The following is an 8,786-nucleotide window of genomic DNA, read 5'->3' as shown; positions in this document are numbered from 1 at the left end:
CTCGCTGGAAACGTTCAGTGAACTGTGTGTGAATGGTGTCAAGTACCTTATAAAACTCAACTCTGTAATATTCTATAGGAGTTTTAGGACTGAATCCACTTGATTCTCCATAGCACTTGGGTGGTTGTCGAACTCTTGGCATTGTTATGGGTTCTAAGTCTACAGAATTCACAACTGTAGATGCCCTCTCAAAAAGGTGTTGGAAGGCCTCATCACTCCTCTTGCCATTGAGAGTAGACTGAACCTTACAAACAGCAGCCCGCATACCAGAAACAGTCTCTGTCCTTCTCTGAAGAGACCTGTTGAGACACTCTAGCTCTCCAATAACTGCTTGTGCCATCACAAGACCAACTACAGTGCTGCCTCTCATAAACTGCTGAAATAGACCATTTGCAGTGGTTGCAGTGGGAGAGTTAGTCCCTGCCATTTCCTCTAAGGCAGTGAGGATTGAGATATACTGTGTTAAAACAGAATGGATGGCACCGTGTCTGACGGTCCACCTAGTTGCACAAAGTGGTTTCAGGGCACTTGAGGTTCCGTGGTCAGATATCGCTATCGTATGAAACATATGTTTGAATTTGCCAGACTATCCACACAAAACTCCTAATTGATGAACCCAGTCAAGGGCATCTCGCACAACTATAGAAGCTGTGCATGCCTTCTGTGCTATCAAATTAACCCTCATAGGGTGTTCGTTTTTTTGTTACACAGGAGGTGCTGCTGGGTCTGGTGGACCCATTGCATTTTAGGCCTTTTAATTCAACATAATCTAACTTTTTTTAAAAATACTCACCAAATGGTTACTACAACCCAATTGCAAGTAATATAAACAACACATATGTTAAATTTGTTCCCTTTACCTTTGTTAAATCACATTTATGAATAGAGGTGCCACTCGTTTTTGTTTATTTTTGTATTAGCATGTAATAAAATAAGGAAATGCATCATAAAACAGGCATAACTGGGAAATTATCAACATCATTAGAAATTGAAACATACTCAATAACATCTGTCTGAACAACACATTAAAGCCTTTGAACACAGCCATTATACGTATATCAGTCTATACCACACATGAGGGGCAGAGTCTCACTGTGTGTGTATTGCATATGTATTTTTTGCACTGGTTGCATGTATATTGTGTTTTATATTATTATGTATTATGTATATTGTATATTTGTCTTTTACGTTTCGGAGCTGGCTGATGCTGATCCTCCTCTTCAAACTCAGTGTCAGACTCTGAATTTTCAGAAATGTTATCCTCACTTTCTGAAACTGTTTCCTCAGCATCACCATCAAAACCCTCTGTCTCTTCAAATATCAACTGTAAGGCAGTCTGAACAGAGAATCGCTTTGCCATCTTGATCAGTTGTGGTATGGAACCACGCTGACAGAGAGTGTCAGATCCCCAAGCTTGGTTCCCGCAAGACAGAGGGTGAAATGTGTGGGAATATGGGTGTAGATAGTGTTGGGTGCTCCAATGTTGCAACCTTGTGCGGGAACAGTGGGTGCACAGTACTGTGGGTGCTCACACCAAGGGCCCATTCACCTGCTTTACACACACACACACACACACACACACACACACACACACACACACACACACACACACACACACACACACACACACACACACACACACACACACACACACACACACACACACAGAGGAGAAAGGGGAAATGAGGGTGCACAGAACCTATGATTTCCACACTTAAACTAGCTCCGGGTCCACTGGACCCGAACACCCTGTGTGTAATATAAATGTGATGGGGGGGTATACAGGGGGGGGTCCTTGAAAATGTTTTCTGATTCATGTTCCTCACAGAAAATGAGCCAAAGCCAATGAATCTTAGTTCAAAAAAATAATTTCAATAGCTTGAACACGTTTTGCAAAATTTGGCTCATTGTGTCAAAACTCAACACACAAGCAAATAAGACAACAACACTGGGAAATAAACCATTCACATCTATGTCAAATTGAAACTCGGCTATCGAAACCTAACAATTCTTTGTAAAAATGGCACTCTGATGTCAAAATGAAACACACTTGCATCATATGAATACACTTTCAGATCAGCAGCAACACACTGGTCTACTTTATATAAAACACTGCTGTCTTTCATGTTCACTGTTTTTATTCAGTTCCACAGAGGGCACGTTTTCACCACAACCAAAATAAATACTAAATACTGTACATTGCAGGAATGTACATTACAGTGCAGTAAATACAGTTTGAGCAAAAATAAATAAATAAGCCCTATTGCACTGTGAACACAGAAAAACATGGCAATTGTGCATGGGTGGGCTTATGGACCCTGCCGTCTGTTGGGGTCTGGCCATAGGATCTCATCAACATCACAAGCAATATTATCTTCCGCTAAGCATCGGGGAAAATATTGCCTTGTGTGCCGAATCCATCCAAGCATTGACCCTATGTTGATGTCTCCGCAGGCCTGTTCCATTGCCTGCAGAAGAGGCATGCAAGCATGAGGTTGGCGGTCATATACGCACCATCTCCAAGCCGAAAATAACACTTACCTGTACATATTCACGTCGAAGTCCTTTGACCCTGACACTGTTTCTCTCAAATGGGACCCTGTACAATTGCTTCATGGTAATTTGGTGCTTTACCAAGATGCGTCTGATAGTGGAAATGCTCACTCGCTCTATGTTATTGAATACATCTCTATCTGCAAGTATTTGTTGCTGTAGCTGGTTGAGACGGATTGCATTGTTTGCTCGGACCAGGTCCACAATGGCAAGTTTCTGCTGTTGGGTGAACAGGCGTTGGCGTCCGCCCCCAGAAGGTCTTCTAGTCATTCTATAGAAAAAAGCAACCACGAAATGTTACTGTATTGGTTTGCTTCTTTTTACAGTAGTACTGTATATAATGTACTTTACTGTCTATACCATAGAAAGTACTGAAACATCTCAATGTAAGTAATCACAAAACTACCACTTTTGTTCAAAAAGGATTACAGTTTTTTTCAATTGCTTGAACACGTTTTGCAAAATTTGGCTCATTGTGTCAAAACTCAACACACAAGCAAATAAGACAACAACACTGGGAAATAAACCATTCACATCTATGTCAAATTGAAACTCGGCTATCGAAACCTAACAATTCTTTGTAAAAATGGCACTCTGATGTCAAAATGAAACACACTTGCATCATATGAATACACTTTCAGATCAGCAGCAACACACTGGTCTACTTTATATAAAACACTGCTGTCTTTCATGTTCACTGTTTTTATTCAGTTCCACAGAGGGCACGTTTTCACCACAACCAAAATAAATACTAAATACTGTACATTGCAGGAATGTACATTACAGTGCAGTAAATACAGTTTGAGCAAAAATAAATAAATAAGCCCTATTGTACTGTGAACACAGAAAAACATGGCAATTGTGCATGGGTGGGCTTATGGACCCTGCCGTCTGTTGGGGTCTGGCCATAGGATCTCATCAACATCACAAGCAATATTATCTTCCGCTAAGCATCGGGGAAAATATTGCCTTGTGTGCCGAATCCATCCAAGCATTGACCCTATGTTGATGTCTCCGCAGGCCTGTTCCATTGCCTGCAGAAGAGGCATGCAAGCATGAGGTTGGCGGTCATATACGCACCATCTCCAAGCCGAAAATAACACTTACCTGTACATATTCACGTCGAAGTCCTTTGACCCTGACACTGTTTCTCTCAAATGGGACCCTGTACAATTGCTTCATGGTAATTTGGTGCTTTACCAAGATGCGTCTGATAGTGGAAATGCTCACTCGCTCTATGTTATTGAATACATCTCTATCTGCAAGTATTTGTTGCTGTAGCTGGTTGAGACGGATTGCATTGTTTGCTCGGACCAGGTCCACAATGGCAAGTTTCTGCTGTTGGGTGAACAGGTGTTGGCGTCCGCCCCCAGAAGGTCTTCTAGTCATTCTATAGAAAAAAGCAACCACGAAATGTTACTGTATTGGTTTGCTTCTTTTTACAGTAGTACTGTATATAATGTACTTTACTGTCTATACCATAGAAAGTACTGAAACATCTCAATGTAAGTAATCACAAAACTACCACTTTCGTTCAAAAAGGAGCATTAGCCACCCTGCAATACAGTACATGTGATATGGTACAGTACTGCAAATACTCTAGATACAGTCTGAGTAGAGCAGAAAGTAGAGAGTTGAAGACATACCTGTCTTCCAGTCGGAATGTCCTTATTATGGATGACACTGTGGAACGGCTTAGATTAGGGTGGACTCTCTGCCCAGCTTCCCTCATAGGCAGGCCATGGTTTACAGTATGACATGGTCCACCAAAGTTGCTCTTATGTCATCGGAGATAATGCTCCGTGCACGGCCTCTTCCACCACGTCCTCCTCTATGTCTCTGTCCTCCTCTTCCTCCTCTACCTCTGCCTCTTGCTCTTGCTGCATCCATGCTTGCAAGTTCTCAAAATGGCTTAACTGAGGCCTTTTTGCAGCTGGCTGATTGGTGTTCAGTTTTGGAAGAAAGTGTTTTAAGGTGTGTAAGAAAGTATTCTCAATTAACCAATGTGTTTAGGATTTTGAATAGATGTGTTTTCCCAATTGTACAATGAGACGTCATTTTTGAATTAAGTGTCTTATGTATGAAATACTGTGTAGTGTGCAGGAGCAAGTGTGTTGCAGAAAGGAGCAAGTGTGTTGCACCATTGCAACTAAAGTGCAAAGCAGCGCTTTTGTTTAAGGAATGGTTACATGTGTTTAAGGTATAGAAACAAAAACTTCAAGTTGTGTTGCTTTGGTCTAAGCATGTGTCTATAGTGTTCAAGCAATTGAAAAAAACTGTATTAGCCACCCTGCAATACAGTACATGTGATATGGTACAGTACTGCAAATACTCTAGATACAGTCTGAGTAGAGTAGAAAGTAGAGAGTTGAAGACATACCTGTCTTCCAGTCGGAATGTCGGAATGGATGACACTGTGAAACGGCTTAGATTAGGGTGGACTCTCTGCCCAGCTTCCCTCATAGGCAGGCCATGGTTTACAGTATGACATGGTCCACCAAAGTTGCTCTTATGTCATCGGAGATAATGCTCCGTGCACGGCCTCTTCCACCACGTCCTCCTCTATGTCTCTGTCCTCCTCTTCCTCCTCTACCTCTGCCTCTTGCTCTTGCTGCATCCATGCTTGCAAGTTCTCAAAATGGCTTAACTGAGGCCTTTTTGCAGCTGGCTGATTGGTGTTCAGTTTTGGAAGAAAGTGTTTTAAGGTGTGTAAGAAAGTATTCTCAATTAACCAATGTGTTTAGGATTTTGAATAGATGTGTTTTCCCAATTGTACAATGAGACGTCATTTTTGAATTAAGTGTCTTATGTATGAAATACTGTGTAGTGTGCAGGAGCAAGTGTGTTGCAGAAAGGAGCAAGTGTGTTGCACCATTGCAACTAAAGTGCAAAGCAGCGCTTTTGTTTAAGGAATGGTTACATGTGTTTAAGGTATAGAAACAAAAACTTCAAGTTGTGTTGCTTTGGTCTAAGCATGTGTCTATAGTGTTCAAGCAACTGAAAAAAACTGTATTTGTATCACTTTTATAAAGCTAAAAACTGAAAACGGGTCCCACAGACCCGAACACCTTATGAGGTTACACAGTGTGCTCCACAGTGCACATATAAAGCAAGTGGTTGTTTCTTCCTAATGTGAGCCTGTGTTCCAGAATATTTGCCAGACATATTTGCTGCGCCATCATATGTCTGCCCACGCAGAGCTGACAATGGCAAATTTAGTCTGCAGATAACATCTAATACTACATTTGCAAGAGATTCTCCTGTGGTCTCATGCACTGAATACATCCCAATGAATTCCTCATGAGGATTTAAGTCATGATACACATAACGAAGACATACAGATTCTTGTTCTTGACCTGATATGTCTTGTGTCCCATCAACAATCAAGGCAAACTGTGTGACTGGGAGGCATCTAATAGTGTCAGCTATTCCTCTTATAATGTCTTTGCTCATTATGCCTAGTACCTCGTTTTGAATGAGAGGACTTGTGTAATCCTGCTTGCGTGTCTCTAACCACTTCTGAAAAGCAGGGTCATCCTCTGCCTTTTCTTTCAGATGTTGGGATAGATTACCCTTCTCTTCCACATGACCTCGTAGCGGTAAACCTTGCCTAGCTAAGTATTTGATTGAGCCTACAATCTTCATCAATCCATACCTTGCTTCCTCCTGTTGTCTGGCAACAGCTGAAGAAAGCTGTGAAGCTATAGTGTTACCTTTTTGTGCATAGATGTTCACGGCATGGATATGCAACTGACTTTTTGCATGTTGTGAGAACTTCTGGATAGCTTTTTTCCAATTTCTAAAGCCTACACTCACAAAGGCAGGGTCACACTTGCTTGCATATGTTGGCTGATTCAAAAAAACCTTGGCACAGTGAAAACATATGACTCCTTGTAAAGTGGAACTGTAATGTAACCAAGGAAAAGTTTTGAACCATTTCTCTTGAAAAGACAACACACAGTTATCTCGCTTCTGCACTACTATAAGCTTAGGGTCAGGTTGTGCAGGCTTTGTGCAGGTGAGGATGTCTGAAACATCAAATCCCTGGGGCTCAATATCCTGTAACATATGACATGAAAACTTGTCACTCTCTGAAATAACAATCCTATTAAATGAATGTATTGATCAATAATGCTCTTCACAGCTAAATTATGTTCCCTTGTGTTCTCACCTGCTCATTTGCCTGACTGCTGCCCTCATCATGTGACCCTCTGTGAGGAAACCACAGCAACCAAATTACTTACTTTACACAAGATCTCTCATTCAAAACTAAATACTAGGCACAATGAGCAATGTCAAGATAAGTCAGCACTTTTTGAAAGGGCATCTACAGTTTTATTTACACTTAAAACCCATAACTGGGATTCTGGGATTCCTCAGAATTAAGAGTATGTTACAAATTAAATGAATTATTATTAATATTATTATTATAACAATGCCTAGAGTTTGACAACCCCCCAAGTGCTATAGTAGAGAATCAAGTGGTTTCAGTCCTTAAACTCTTATGGAATACTACAGAGTAGTATGCAGTTCACAGAACGTCAGTGTTCTGACAGTGTATGGCATGCACAATTTTGTTTGAGGTCTCTTACCTGGTCATCTGTGCCTCCTGCACTGCCTGTCTCTGTGCTCTCTCTCCCTCACTTTGGCCATCTGACCCTTTGTCGCCTCCTCTGTCTCCTTCTTCTTCTCTCTCTCTCTGGTCACCTGACCCTCTGTCTCCTCCTCGCTCTCCTTCAATTGCTCTGTCACCTCCTCTGTCTCCTTCTTCTCTCTCTCTCTGGTCACCTGACCCTCTGTCGCCTCCTCGCTCTCTTTCAATTGCTCTTTCACCTCCTCTGTCTCCTTCTTCTCTCTCTCTCTGGTCACCTGACCCTCTGTCACCTCCTCGCTCTCCTTCAATTGCTCTGTCGCCTTCTCTCTCTTTCTGGTCACCTGTCCCTCTGTCGCCTCCTCTCTCTCCTTCAATTGCTCTGTTGCCTCCTCTGTCTTCTTCTTCTCTCTCTTTCTGGTCACCTGACCCTCTGTCGCCTCCTTGGCCATTTCCCTCTCTTTCCCTCTTCTCCTGATATATAAAAAAATATTAAATGGGTTGAGAGAGGTGGTATCGATATCAGTTTTGGAGAATATGTGTTCCCTCACCAAAAAGTTGTAAAGCATTTTAAACTCCTTTTGCCTACTTACTAGCACATTTAGACTGCTACACATTTTTGTATAAAATAATAATAATACCATTATTATTATTATTATTATTAATAATAATAATAACAATAATGCTGTTTCAATGTTTCCTACGAGCAAGCCTACTCACATGCACCGTCATTAACCGTTGTGTGTGTGTGTATGTGTGTGTACAGTACAGGAGTGCACGCTCAAAAGGAGTGGTGTAACCTCTGAACTAGCCCACAGGAGCTAGCTGTCAATGGATGACATCTCTAAGTAAATTAATGCATTCCCCCAAAAAACTGTATGTGTGACTGTATGGGAGCAAACAGCAATTTGGTCTCTGTACTCACATTGCATTTTACCCACCCGTAACCGAGTACGTTTGAGGCAGTGGGTTCTAGAATCTTAGTTTGAGGACGTCTATCGATGCCATTACAACGTAGCCTATGCTAATCATATAAAGTTCACATAGTTAGCTAGCTAGCTCTTACAAAGCGGGAAATACATATCTGGCATGAATCAGGAATTATTCAGATCGTCTGGTTTTATTGCACATAGCACACCAACGATACTGTTTGAATGTGAAATTATGCTCTCAATCGAAAATTATTTTGTTTCTCCACTGATACCTCTTTATTCTGAGGGTTTGTATGGGGAAAGTTAAGGTCCCTCTCCACTTTAAATGGAGGCGAAAACTATCCAGGTAGTGAAAAAATATAGAGTGGATGATAACACCTAACTTAACAATACGGGTATTTACCTCCTTATCGTCAGGATTTTTACTCCTTTTGGCTTTTGGCTCCTTTGACGACCAACAATTAAAAATTGTTGTCTGGCACTGGCTGCCTTTCAGTGTCCTTTTCATATCCATTCATGTACAGTTAGGGGGGGGGGGGGTACATTACAGATTATCAAAACATGATACTATCTTGCTGACCAATTAAATTAATAAAGAAAACAAACAAGGTATTAATTCAGAATATTTCATTTTTTTGTTCATCTGAATTATGTGTGATGATATTGAGGGGGTTATATTAGCTGGATCAGATTATTGAGGGGGTTATAAC

The sequence above is a fragment of the Gadus chalcogrammus genome, chromosome 20, assembly GCF_026213295.1.
Source record: "Gadus chalcogrammus isolate NIFS_2021 chromosome 20, NIFS_Gcha_1.0, whole genome shotgun sequence".
Classification (NCBI taxonomy): domain Eukaryota; kingdom Metazoa; phylum Chordata; class Actinopteri; order Gadiformes; family Gadidae; genus Gadus; species Gadus chalcogrammus.
This window is presented reverse-complemented; position numbering follows the sequence as displayed.